Genomic DNA, 15,599 nt, shown 5'->3' on the forward strand with positions numbered 1-15,599 from the left:
TACCTCTGGTGTATTGTTGCAGTCATCATCTATAAAATCACTTTTCTTGTTAGCTAGGAAAGTGCAGAGCCCAGGGCCTGATTCTGTAACTAAAGACAATATGTTCACAGGAGGAACAAACTGTAAAAACGTATGGCTTAAAGGATAAACCCATGACTTAACATATGGTAAGAGATGTGATACTGACTTGGGCCACTACCTGCTAAAGAGAAGTGTCTGTATAAAAGTATATAGGTTAACAAGGGTGATATTTATGGCATGCATCACCTGAAAACCTTATTTAAAGTCAGCTTAAATGACACGTGTGCTTCCATGAACTGTTTGGTGAACCTTAGCTTCTAGTTACACTTGTATAGTATTTTATATCCATGCATTTATAACTGTAAGTAACCTGTGCTAGTTTCCCAGAAAAGATTGTAATTAGCCTCAGCCTGCGACTGCTGCACAAGTCTCCCAAGCTCATTTATCTTGGGCCCACCTCCTCCTCATGTTGAATAATTTATCTGTTTAATGGAGGCTTGCTCTCATCACAGTTGTTCCTATGGAATTAATTATGACAGATTAAGCATGATCAATGAATTAATCCCTATCATTTGGTCTGCTGTCTATGCGTGTGCGCAGGCATGTGTGGATTTGTAATTCATTATAGCAGCCAGAATTTATCGATAACCTACAGCCAGCATCCATCATCATCTGCCCTTGACCTTTTTAATAGCTATTGATCTGTTTGCCATGGATAAATATTTATACCACACCCCCCTCTCCCTCCTGAGTTTTGACAGAAACACTCACACCAACAGCCTCAAATCTTATTGCTCATTATCTGGTTGATTAAGCAGTGGTGCAAATGTTATGAGCTACAATACAGTTCTGTTTGAAGCTTGTTCAAACCAGAACCACGTCAATCCTCACCGGAAGATGGCAGTATTATCACAAAGACCGGCTGACGTCCTGTGACTTAAGAGGTGCTATTTGAGGAAATGTGGCCATATTAACCTAGAAGAAAAGGGATTATTGTTCTGGGTCTGTCTAGGGAGATTAAATTACCTATGAAGGATCAAATTTCTGTTGTAAAATGTTCTGTCTCAAGTTACTTTTCAAACAAATAGTTTTTCATTTCATCCAAATAATTAATGTGAAATTTAAAAGGGAAATTAAAAAGAGATCACAGAAGGACTATTACCCTACTATCTCAAATTACTCTAATGAATTTGATTCATATTTTAAGTCACAATGCTAGCAGCTTTTGAATAGGACAGTTGCAGAGGTTAATTATTTCTAATCTGCTTCTACAGATTATTGGGAGACTGTAGATCGAGACAATAGATCAGATGTCACATGCATCTCTCGTCTAAACACTAAAAGAGCTTTTGATGCCATCCATCCATTCGTTTGCTGTCCTCGTACACTGACCCACTTGCATGAAACTGCTGTACTAGTGCAAGCTAATTAGAAGAAACCCTGTCTACAACAAGTCAGTCCAGTGGCCTCTCTGGCCTTCGAGCTTGATCAATGTAGACTTGGTTACTTCATAATTAGCCAGGCCTAGTTAGCTCTCATTTAGCTCTCTCTGACCCATTTTTGAGACTCTTAGCATTCCAAACCATTTGTAGGAGGCTTGACCCATCACAGTCACACCACTCCGCAACACTGCAGGCAACTGCTCAGCTCTGGAAATGGCTTTGAATTTGTGTGTGTGTGTGTGTGTGTGTGTGTGTGTGTGTGTGTGTGTGTGTGTGTGTGTGTGTGTGTGTGTGTGTGTGTGTGTGTGTGTGTGTGTCTTAAATGTACACATATCACAGTCAGTATGACTCTGCTCATATTAGTTTTATTGAAATTAATCCCAAATAGTCATTTCATTGGCATCTGCATGTCCTCTCTGTGTAGCTCTCTCCCATGTTCCCCATTTTACAGCAAATTATATATGTTTGGACGTAATCCTGGGAATTTCTGGAGTTCGTTTAGGCTGAACCAAAGTGGTTTGCCTTAACATTTTGTGTTCATATAATGAAGTTTAAAAAAGCAATGATTATTGACCTCAGTCTATTGGCTCATAGACATGCATTTGTATTAGTCATTATGCCTGGGAGAGGCTTGCCTGTTCTGCCACAGTTTAAATCTACTGTTATTACTCTGTCATCGCGCACAGGCCTTTTATAGTTTTCTATTACTGCTGCCATGTTATAGCAGCAGTGGAGGACACCAAAGACCGGGTGACTGAAATTGCTGTTTTCAAAAGACTGGCTGTGATCCAGAAGCACCGTGAGTAGATTTAAAACGAATCTATGTCTGGAGACTAAACTGATAAGAGAAAAGGTAAAGAATTACAGAGACATGCAATATATCATGACATGATATTGTTTTATGAGGAAAAAATATATATAACTGGTTTCGATCGTTGTGCCTAGATAATCTATTTGTATGACTACTGAAAACATATATTTGCTTTTCTTCTTTCCCATGATTACTCTGATAAGCACTGACATTCACAGTCAAGAAGCACATGTGCGCCAACAAATACGACCGCCTGTGTGCTGTTTGCCCCATCAGTAAACCTTATACATGCAGCTTCAGTCAACCAGCCACAAAGTAGGGCCCCGAGTTTACAAGTAACAGCCCAAGAGAACCCTAAAAGGAATGTGAGCATGGCCAAATCCTCTTAGATGCAACTAGGACAAACGCATGAGTGGTACTTCTTGAATATTTTAGGTTGCATGTGTTAACTCCTGCACACGAGCTAAATGGGCACTTGCTCAGCCCCTTCTGCAGCACTATTGTTTTCTTAAGCAGTAGGTTAGGGATGGATCTACTCTGCTCTTTGTGACTCGGTGCAAAGGAAGCAATTAAGCAGCAAAAATTCACCTACCGATCTCTATATTGAGAGAAACCCACAGGCATGTCCATATATTGTACAAATGTTCTATATATAGTGATGGGGGGTAAGAAAATAGGCTTCCATTCCCTCTGGCAAAATTTGATTTAGTGTTCTATTTAAATGGCCACACTTTTTTAAAGAGAGGCTGGTGTTTCCATAGCTGAGCCCAAGGCATTTAGATAGATCATGCTGCAGAGTAACAAGACATTTACCATACCCCACAGACAGTGCACCAGAAAACACAGAAAACTCCAAAATATAGTTCTGCATTTAAATCCCACAATTAGCGCCTGTTTTAATCATCCAGACTGGGGAGGGCAGTGTTGGCAGGGGATCTGCAGCTTAGTTCCAGACTCAAATTTCAATGGGATCCATTTGCATGAAATTTTCAACAGACATCCATAGCCAACAGATGTGAATCTTAAGGACTTGTAGAGGTCCCAGGAATTTTTTTTCCTCTAGTGTCACCATAAGCTGCTATTTTTACTGAAAACCTGCAGGTCTCCAGCTCCTGGATTATATGAAATTTGATGCTGTCACCTTAAAGTATTTTAACAGCTTAAAAAAAAAATACAGATATTTCCACTAGCCCTAACTCCTCCTTGTGTTAAGATAAGATGGTGAACATGATAAATATTTACTTGATGAGCCCTCAGCTAATCACCTGCTGCTATATTGTCATCGTAGCCTTCTGACATTAGGAATTCGCTCAAAGCAGCCCTGAACTAAAGTAGCCTCCAGCCTCAGAGTGCTGCCATTTCATTTTCAGCTCAGAAGACAGATCTCCGTTGTTACTCGTCGAAACTCAAACAAAAGTTTGAGCTCACCTTGGCATTGGTTGTCCTGATACAATTCAGAGATAGAGTCATGAGTTTACCTTTTTTTAGTTACAGCACTGCCTGTCCCCGTCCGCCTCAGCGGTGGCATTTACTGCCGTGAGTATATCACAATTTGATCCCGGCTAGTTGTTCTCGTCTCTATAAATCATCAGAATGGCCTGGCCAATAAACAAGTACACAGTGTGATATAACCTGATGCACTGCCGCAAACTGAGTGAGAAAGCATCAAATTCTTGACTTTTTTTTTTTTTAACAATTAAGTAAATCCTAATTGGCAATTACTTTGATTTGTAATCCTAGGTGTATTTAATGAGTTCATTTAGTGGTGCCATGGAGCATGATGGGGTATGGTAATTGGTTTTTATAAGACGCATATAAGGTGTGCTTGTGAGTTAGATGGTGCTACTAATTCAGCGAGCCATTATGGGACATTAAAGCAAAGTTTTGTACAAAAGAAGTTAAGAAAAAACATCTCGAATCCCCCACCCCTCACCTCCAGCTGCGCTCCTTTGGATATAAATAGATGGAGTTTTGAAGTGAGATGTTTTGGTGCTGGCAGCCCCTTTCTTAATGATCCCTCCGATGATGATGTGTTTATGTGCAGCTATCTTCCAGTGTAAAACTGGAAGGTATAGAAGGAAAAAAGTAATAGTGCAGCTTTTTACAGCTGTAAAAGTGGACATCTTACTCTTCAGTTCTTTCAAGGTCAGAGCTGTCAGAAAAGAGTGAAGCCAGGAAGCTAATATAATCAGGCCAGGAGGAAGAGTCATCCCTCATACACACAGCAGACGAGAGACCAGAGGAGAGAGAGGGAGGAGAGAGGAACAGTGCGAGATGGAGAAAGGCATGGAGATGAGTGAGCAGAAGGGTGGAGTGGGAGATTAGGACAAGACAGACAGGGAAGACAGAGAGAAGAAGCTACAAGATAATGGAGAACTGGAGCAGGGAGTCTGGGATAAGGAGTGCAGAGGAAGAGAAAGAAGCTGGTTGCCTTGCCCTAAAGCAGTGCTGATATGACAGTTGTCTGAGGCCAATCCATTCCACTGATAAATGCCTCTGGCTTTAACAACCTTTACTCTGAAGGATGCACGCACACCACTGTAGCTCTTGTTTTCTCTGTCTGAGAGAAACGGTTCATTTGTAACACTTGAGTCTTAGATGTGTATTCCTGAACTATCATTATTAAGATAATTGTTGATCTGAAACATCGTGACATTAGCATAGCTGAGTCCTGTTGGCATCAGTCAGCAGCAGTCATGCACACTCATACACCCGGCTTATCAATTTTCTGCTGCACTGGCTGTATTGAGCTAATGGCTAATAAATAAAACGAATTATGCTTATGATAATGCAATGATAATTTGACATCAATTACTCATTCACTGCACAACTTGCACACTTTGGTATTTCACTGACAGACTGGAGAGAAGAGAGAAAGAGATACCTGAAAGCAGCGCTGCCTATGGGCTAATACTCACATTATGTCTACATTATCTCGCTGTGCAATGGAGCCTTATCAAGGCTAGCAAATATAACAAGGTAATCAATTAAGCGAACCATGCAATTAACTTAATTAATTGGTTGTATGCCCAGGAGTTTCCCGGGGCTTGTGCTGTGGACCACATTACTACACTGGCCAATGATTAGATTACAGAGTTAGTAATGCCATTTGAGTCTCAAGTGTGAGAGCTGCAAAGTGGAGTCCTGCTGGTTGCTGTACGGGTCTATCTCCAAATGAACAGTCTTATACCTCTGCCTGCATCAACAGCATAAATACGGAAGCGATATCTAGAGTGGAGCAACCTGCTGTAAAAATACAAGAGACCTTTGTAGCGAACAGTAAAGTACAAGCAAACTCTTTGAAAATATTACCAGCAAGCTACTAGCTGTTTTCTTATGTTACAAATTTTATTTACGTTTGATCAACTTGTGTTTGTGTCTGTGATGAGGTTTCCAGTGTTTGTGTGATCAAGAACAGGGTTAGAAAATGTGAGTCATGTTGCGATGAGCAGCGATTAAACACATTCATCGATTAGCATAACTGCTCACATGCTGAATGCAGCAGCAATATAATTATGTGGTGCAAAGAGTATGGAGCATTGCAATAAAACTAGAGCTAGAACATAACAACAACAGCCTAAAAACCATAAGACAAAACTGCTTACTAAAACCGCTAAACTAACAGTTATATACTGTTAACCTTATATTCACTACAGCACAGCACTGTTGCTGTTGCAGTTGATGAGCCATATGGAAAAATAACATTTTCATTTTGGAAAGTTGAGTACTTAAGGTAACAATCCAATAGATTAAAAATTTTATGTAGTCCATTATAACAGAGGTTTAAATCTTTCTTTTTAAAGACATGGCAAGGAGTAAATAATCCAAAGGTCTTTTGGCACGGCACAGACAAGGTCATTAAATGCTTCCTTACAGTGCACAGTTTAGCAGCTGATGGGACCGACGCAGTGAGGGTTCACCTCCTACAGAGCCAAGACGTATCAATACCAAGGTATAGTTCGTTTTATTTACAATTCTCTGTGAGCTGTGGGCTTTTTGTATTTGCTGCACTGCAATAGCATGAAGAACTCAATCATGTATATCACCACATTACCATAATACTGAGCTACCATGGATAAAACAATGCAATGGACATTGTTAACACCAGGCTTTAGCACCATGACAAAAACAAAATTGAATATTTTGATCAAAACACATTTGACTTTGTATGGATTTTGCATAAATTGTCAGTAACATAAAAATACTAATTAAAACTCTCCTTTTCTCCTTTAGTTTAGCTGACTAAACACAAAGAGGCCATGCTGTTTTGAAGGCTAACTGTCAACCATTACTTAGTGAAACGAAAAAAGCATAGCATGACACTTACCAGTGTTTTATATGGATTTTGTGCAGCCTTCATGTAAAACAGTCAACCAACACTATTATGATTACGTTTAGCTTCACATGGTCTGGAAAAGAGTCAAAATTTTGTTTGGACTGTGCAAAAACACACATCCGCACAAGGCAACGTGGGGAATTAATTTGTACTTATTCAGATTTTTCCCTCCTCTGTTTGACTGCCAGTAATCATGTGCCGTTTCTCTGTGCAATATTGAAGATAAGAAACGCTGTCATTACTGTAATGTGCTGTATTTAAGCAACCATGCTACTACACCAGGTTGGATTTTACCAGAACAGAGTGTGTCCCTGTCCCTCCGTCCCATTTTCTCTGGTATTATAATGAACATGCTGACAGTCGAATTAACATGGTGCTACTGTGGCAGTATGCTCCAGTGACATGGCTTCACAGCTGTCCCACTGTGATAGCACACCACACACTGTTAAGGGATCATAGTATAACCAATAAAGCATGTGGGATGGGATGGGATGGGATGGTGAAACAGGCTTACTGCACCTTTTCTGGATTCAACTGTGGTACCTTTGGAGTCTTTCTTATTCAGTTTTAGAAATTTCTAAGGGCATCATTCAAAACAAGAATATGGCAATGCATCACGTCTGGTTAGAAATACTTGATTTGCAAACTTAAATTAAGATGATTAGAGATTAACATAAACCTGCCCTTACATTAAACTTTAAATCTTAATGGTGAAATGTAGTTATTATAATGTGACCATATACCACTAAGCCAGTGTGAGTAATACAAGTACACTGAAATACATACCCCTTCACACAAATGCCATGCTTGAAGGCAGCACCTGAGTCCTCGTACTGTGGGTTAGGGAAGTGGGGAAAAAAATTGCTCATTTTAATTGAGTCCCCCTGAGTAAGCCGGGGAAGTTCACCCATCACTCTAACACATGGCTCCTATTTTTAAACACACACAGCCACGCTGGAGAGGTCTACTCTTAATAGGCTCCCCTGGGTTATAATGTTATTGTTGATTTCCATGCAGAAGACACAAAGACGTACATCATCAGATTCACATGTACGCACGCACAGACAAACTCTGCATGAAGGAATGTATGAACACCGGCTGAAGCGGATACTCCTCGCTCTTACTTTATCTCCTTTCACTCTCATTATATGAAAACACACACACAGTACGTAGAATAACAACACCTTTCTTACATTATAGCCATATTATGAGCCAAAGTCTGAGTAATTTTTAGCACTCTAGGTGGAGTCTATCCAACAGAGCGAGCACACTGAGAGTATTTAAAGTGCAACTTCATAATTCTTCTTTTTCCAATCCTGTCAGAATTATATCAGTTAATTTTGACAGGATTAGATTTTGTGCAAAGCGTCCGATCTTGATTAGATCTTGTCCAGCCAGCATGCACTTAGTAAGGCAATAAAAAAAAAAGGTTTGGAAGAGATGAATGTTTGTAAAAGGTGATGACAGACACCTATTGAATTTGTCCATATTGGACTTTTGGACATGAACATGAGGGCCATCCATCAATGATTTTTCAAATTTCCATTGATCTGTAGTTCTCTGGGTGAAAATGCCTTTGTTGACGTCAGAGGTCCTGGGAGAATAGCCGTACTGTTTTGAGCTGATACAAAGGCCGTAGGAACTAAAATAACCACCTGTTACAAACAAGATATGCAGAAGATGGTGTCGGATTTTGTAAACAACATGAAAGCATGGATCCATCGTGCCTTGCATTAGTTGCCCAGGCTACAGATCTCAAGTTCTGGTCTCAAGGTAGTTCTGAAAGCCAAAAGTGGTCCAACCAGATACTAGCAAGGTGTACCTGGTAAAATGAGTGTATTCAGGATTTGCAACTCTGGGAGGAGAAATCAGGTTTGCACATGTGTCCACGTTCACAGTGACTGAGATTTATAAAACCGTATAAGGTGCAAATACGGCTTTATAATTCTGATGAAAAGCACATGCATGCGCCTGCTTGTAATCACTTGCTATATTACCTGTTTTAGTTTTAGTTTCCTCTTTCCGTCTCGATTTTAGAAGATATACTCCTATAAATGTGTTGTTTTTGAAATGTCAGCATCGCATGATTCAGTCCCCTGAACTACTGTTTAATGGAGCTGAAACAGTCAAAATCAAATTCAAATTCAAATTTTATTTGTCACGTACACAGTCATACACAGTACGATATGCAGTGAAATGCTTAGACAACTGCTCGTGACCTAAAGAAAAAAAAAAAGAAAAAAAAAAAAGATACCCGATACAGACCTTATCTAGTGACTTAAACAAGAAATGACCTGAGGTGACTGTGGTTCTGCTCTAAGCTTGAAACTTGACTCAAAGAATAGGTATGAGATGTTTCTATAGACGTGACGAGGGCACAATTTCCTTCACTTCACTCTTGTACAATGTTTTGACCCCCTCCTGTGACCTTCCTTTGACCACTCTAATTTGCATGTCCCTCAGACAGATGGAGAATGAGGTAATCATTTTTTCTCTTCGACTACTTTTACAGGCATCGGGAGGGCTATAAAACACATCTAAGGCTCGCCTGCAGTCTCATCATTAGTATTCATCATGCTGAAAGATTGAAAGAAGTTTGATCTGGACATTAAAATTACCTCCCAGCCTTACTCCCCCCCCCCAATTTTTTTTAAAAGTGTCTGGACTAAAGATACCCTGGAGCACGATCCAGTCGGCAGCCATGCAAAGGTGAGTGTTCCAGGTGAGTAGGGGGTCAACTGATTTTACTTTGTAGCAAACACTTAAAAACACCGGTAAAAGTAATGCATCCTTGTATAGTATCTCTTATTGCTAGCACAGTCAAATGAGCAAACGCATGTTTGATGCTTCAGTTCAGTTCAGTTATAGAAACATTCCCCATTCCCCTCTAAGTGCGCAAATTACATTTATAGCACAAATCAAACAAATAGCAAACAAATTTGTTCTCATTTCTAAATATGATATAATGGTATCTGCTTACAACACCGAGAGAATGAAAACAGCCAGTGTGTTGATTAGTTAATTGCTTGACTGCACAGAAAATCAAGCTCACTTTGAAGAATTTTCACCCATTCGTTGATATGTTGCCAGATTTCCAGAAAAAGAAGAACAGGGCGGCAAACTCCCCGCTAATTTAACCATATGGCAGTTCAAACCTCATGCATTACAGTCTCGCAGCTAAAAATGCTCAAGTTGTGCAGAAGACAGGACATCTTGCAGGTCCTTTCGATTATATTTGGTACTTATTTTATATGCAGTTTTCCACGTAGCCCGGAGATATGTCTGATGCCATGCCCTTTTGATCTCTATTGATTTTAAGTAATGTTCTATGCTTTTTGGTTTACATTTAGGTTTTACTCGGGTTGCATATTCATTTGCATTTGGATACCTCCCCTGCACTGTGCATAATGTGTATTGATGTGCAGATTATACAGAAATCATCTGCCTTGTACTTTTAAACCTTCCCCTCCCAAAACAGTGGAATCTATGATATCAGAGTTGCTGCAGAAGCTGAAAATTTCAGTTTAAAAAAATAAATAAAAAATAAATAAATCTATTTTTTCCTCGCAGTGGACACAGAACTACATTTTTTAGAATAATTTTAACATCCACAGTAGTCTGTGTAACCTAATCAGGGTTGAGCTGAAAATTGTAGCTTATAAACGCACTGTTGGCACACAATACATGCAACGCGCACAGGCACAAGGGTGCAAAGGCAAACTGAAACGCTTTGGCAGCTGGTCTAAAGTGGGCCAGGCTGGGCCTTGGAGGGAGAATGAAGCAGGACAGAAAGTGCAGCAGCCAAATGGAGATGTGATGTGTTGTGAGTGGGGAGAGGCAAGAAACAGGCAAAAAAGTGAAGAGAGGGGAAAGAAGGAAAGAGGACAAAGATGGTACAGCCCATAAAAATACATTGGTGTAAAGTATCTCTGTCATATCAGTCATTCAGATATTTAGGCATTTACAGTATTCCCCTGAAGCTTTGTTTGAAGTAACAATTTACAGAAATACAGTTTTAAATTTAAGGTAACTGGTCTTTAGTCTCATCAGGAGAAATTATGAATCATTAATCAGTGTCTGAACACAGTAGTAGTAAAATGCATTGTTAAATTATTTAAAAAGATTTCAAGTTGTATTTTTTATCTAGAATTTATATTGAGTCTCCCATTTTAAATAAAGTCTAAAAGTATTTATATTCAAACCATTCTGGAATTACAGTACATCCTCTATTTGTCTATGAACTTTCTTGTACTACTTCTAAATCCAACATTGCTTTGTCTGCTCACATTGTTTCAGGATTTTGAAAAATGTTACACTGAAGGGAGCCGTGTCCAGGCTTATTGCTGCAAGGGTTTCCAAATGATTTCCATGATGCTGGAGCATGGTTGCTCCCTTATAGCGTTTGCAGTTTGGCTTCTAGGCTAGAAATATGTTACAAAAGTTAAACAAAAGGTGTTTGCTTACAGTCTTGCACAGGTCCTTTTTGGCACATCTTAATGGTACATCTTTAATAAATATTTATAGGGGGCACTGGGGGGGATATTAAAAAACATGACATGCTAAGATGGCCTTTTTTCCCCGAAGTAGATACAGATCTATGTAGAGTTGAAGATGAAGGCAAAGCAGTCATTTGTTTGGTGATGGCAGGCCAAGATGTGACTTTTGCAAGGACATGTTTGATGGGTATCTGTTTCACAGTCTTTGTAAGCAATACATGCGAGACTTCTAAGAATAATACAAGACGTGCCACTTCACATGGAAGAACATTAAAGGAAGAACAGATTTTGCAAAGTTAAATGTGGCTTTATAAGACTTGCATATAAATAATCCCCTCAGGTTTGCAGTGGTATTGCTTTTAACAAGTTGTAGAACCAGTTCACAACCTAAGGCAAAGGATGCATGCATGTTCATTATGTAAGCACAAGGCTTGTTCCCCTCATACATTTGTATTGGGAACTGAGATATATGAGTCTGTAGTCACATATATATTTAAAATATGTGACAATGCATATTGCATACATTAAGAAGTATTACTGCAGATGAGTAGCAACTCTTGATTCTTTTAAATCAAGACTGAAGACTTTTCTTATTTCCACTCCCTTTTATTAAACTACTGTAGATAATTAAATTTTAAAATTTAAATTAAATTAAATCGAAATAACTATTTTTAATTTATGTCCAAATGGTTTTGAAATTCTGTTGCTTCACTGCTTTTATATTTTTCACTGATTTTGTCACGGCAGGGATCAGCAGTGTGTTTACGAAACGGACCCAAAAGCAGACACGGGAGAAAAGAACTGATGTTTAAACAAAAAACGAGCTTTTTTTTATGGCTGATACAAAAAACGGAAAAACGAGGCAAGGCGAAAACACAAGCGTAACTAAACTAAAACGTCGACTGGGAAAACTAATACTAGCTATGAAAACGATGACAAAAGACAAGAACATGAAACTGAACGGGAACATACAAAAATGTAACTGTGAAAAAAATCAGAGCGTGGGCCCGAACAGTTGGAAGAAATTCTCCTAACATGACTTGTTAGTCATGTTAACATGACTTTGACATGAAGACAAACGGACGACCCGACACTGAACAGAGGAAGACAGAGGACTATACACAGAAGGGTAATGAGGAAAGTGGAAACAACCGGGGAGACAGCTGACACAAATGAACATGATGCCTCAGGGGGTAGTAAAACAAAACACACTGAACGTGGAAACACTAGACTCTTCAAAATAAAACAGGAAACACGGAGAGACGTAGACATGACAACACAAGCATGACAATTGGAACATGGAGCACGGGGAGAGACTAACGCACTGGCATAACTGAAAGTAAAACACAGTGGACAAGACTACATAGAGAACAGGAAACGACTCATAAATCAGAAGATACAAATGAAACAAAAAACAAGAACTCAATATTATTGCAGTCATCATAAATACGAAATAAGCTTTTACATTTTATGTTAATCATTTTGAATGGCCTATCTGTTTTTCTTACTAAAATAATCTTGTCCTACTGCTTAAACCCTCAACTCAAATCTGAGACTCATAAAATCCAGCATGTGCTACACATGACTAGAATGTACCTATTCATGCAATCATGTCGTACATGAAAACCTGGCAATAGCATTAGTGCACACAATAATGATATTGTTAGATTTCAGCTATACACAAAACATGCTGATATACCTTGCTGTCATTTTTACAGTCAACTAGCAGTAAATTTTCAATAAACTAACAAATGAGCCATTTATTTGCAGCTAGTTGCTATAATGTACATTAAACTCGGTATTGAACTCACAGTAAGAAATTGCTCTAATTTACTGTTTTATTAGCAGTGGTACAACAGTAGTTTGATAGGGTTGCAGGATTAGTGGAGGACTACCACAAGAAATCTTTCTCCAGCATTTGAAGATAAGTGAGTTTATGCTTACGGCTTAGCAACACTTTCTTTTAACTAAATTGTGTTTTCACTGGCCCTATTTGAAAAATACAGACAACTATGCCAAGGCCTCACAAGTTACCACTAATAAAGGAGGTGCATGGTTTTCTGAATTAACGTTTCCACTGAATATGCTGCTTGACTTTTACCAATACATATGCCTATATATATATATAAAGAGAGAGGTATATATGTACCTGTCTAGAGGTGACCTATTAGAACACAGAGGAAAGCATCAGAGGCCATTCAACTCTACTGAAAGATACAGCATGTTAAAGAAACGAAAAAAATAAAAAATTAGTTGACAAAGAGAAAGCCATTTGAATGCATGGATTGAAGCCTAAGGTCAATAACTATACCTTTGACTTCTACAGCTTCTTTTATCTTTTTCTTATGTAACCTGAAATCTTTCAAAAACTCTAGTCTAATAAACCAGATCAATAGATTTCCTTTTAAAAGCAACTTCAGAATGGCAAATAGCAGCAAAACACATTTTTTTCCTATCATTTGCAGAAACTATGTAAAGTGAACTGTAGCTTCAAGTTTATATTAAAAAAAAGGAACTGTCACACTCTCACTTAATAATAATTTGATTTATTAAAAAACAAAAAAGACATTCTCAAACTATGCCTTATATAGAAAAATTTGTTTAATATACTTTTGCAATATATAAACTGTGTTCTTTGGTGTCTTTTATGCTTTGAACAAAAAGAAAAATCAATCAGCTGAAGCATAATTGTTGCATTCCCTGGCAGAGAACAACACAGTCATTTTGAAAATTGTCTAATGACTCCTGGTTTGGGCTTCAGTTTCAGACATAAACAACCCCAAACGTCCCCCACAACAAACAACAACAACAACAAAAACTAAAAAAAAAAAACTGTAAAAAACCCCGAAAACGTTGATGCAGCAGAAAACTGCACTGACATCAAAACTGCTGTCAAACCATACCTTTAATGAGACCCTAAATATGCAGAGCTGAGCAGAGTGTAACTTTAATGATGTGGATGATTCAGAGGTTTTCTGGTGCACCTGCCTTCCATCAGATGGCTTGACTTAGGATACTTAGTAAGGAAAATTACTGCACTCTTAGTTTTGTACTCTTTGCACAAGTGTCTCTTGTCCTGTTAGAAACACACTGCAACTGAGCTTCGTTTATGTCTTTTAATAACAACATAATTTCTCATAATTTTGTATAATAACTCCATTATCACATGATATTATTTAATAACTGTGACTTTTTGCATCATAGTAAAAGGCTCCTATTCATATACATGAGTTAGTGTTTCATGATCATTACTTTCTATCTTTCCGATAATGAATTTCTGTTTCATAAAGATTTTTTCTCAAAATTATCATTAAATAAATAATTAATTTGAGCTCATGATGCCTTATTATGAGAACTTAGGTTATAATCATGTGATATAAAATCATAAATATGATATAGTAAAAGCAGTGTAGTAGTACAAGGGACTCTTATGTAATGACTAACTATGTGGCTTCTTCTCCACTGACAGACACATTTTTCCAACAAATTAGGATGCAACTCTGACTTACCGAAACATCTGGTTCTTACTGAAAGATTTACTCCCAGGTCGCAATCCCCGAGGAATTTTCTATCCCTTGATGATAAGAAGATGTTTGACCCTAAGAGATAGTTTAATTAGGGTCTTTGCACTGCAACATCAAAGCTGAAATTACATCTAATTTTCATAATTAAGGATTTTAATATCTTGTCTACACTTTTAGTGCTGACAGGTGATGCAGGCTTGTTTGGGTTCAGAGTCTCCAGGCTCTGCTTCCTATGGTTTCCTTTTTATTTCCTTTGTTATTTCTCTAAGGCCTATCAGAAAAGCAGTGCGCCACCAGGCAATCGCCATTTACGATACTGACTATACTAAAAACATGTTTTGTAATTTCTACTAAGAGATGCATTCTCTGTGGTGTCATTGTTCGGAAGATAACATAAATCTTCTCACTATGCTTTGACTCAGTATGTTTGAGGGGCTGATTGACAGAACCAGCCATTAAGTGTTTCGTTGGAGATCTTCTCGAGGGAATTTCCCTCCTCAATAGATTCACTCTTGTAGTGGACGTCTTCGCCCGGCCATTAATCAAATCATATCAGTGAAATGTCTCAAAAGTTTGCTGAAGCTAAATGCAACTCATCCATCACATTGTTGAAAGGCTTCATATGTAAGACATAGACATTTTTCTTCGCTATCCCTTGTCATGGGAGTATACGTTCTGTATGCAAAGTGGGAGTTCTCTCCACGCTTGATTAGTTTGTGAGGTCCTCTGGAATGGCAGGAGATGAAAGACAGAGGAGGGAAACAGTTAAGGGTACAAGCTGGATTAGTAGGAACAGAGAAAGAAAAGAGAGGGTAGGTGGGGAGAGACATGGAGAGAAAGACAGATCGAGGGATGATGGGGAGATTGGGTTACTTGCAGATAACATCGCTGTGTGATAGATTCTTGTGGAGACTAAATTGGGCTCATGGGCTGAGAGGGAATCAGTCTAAGTCCTGAGTGACAGGCAAG

This window comes from Astatotilapia calliptera, chromosome 10 (genome assembly GCF_900246225.1).
Source record: "Astatotilapia calliptera chromosome 10, fAstCal1.2, whole genome shotgun sequence".
Classification (NCBI taxonomy): Eukaryota; Metazoa; Chordata; class Actinopteri; order Cichliformes; family Cichlidae; genus Astatotilapia; species Astatotilapia calliptera.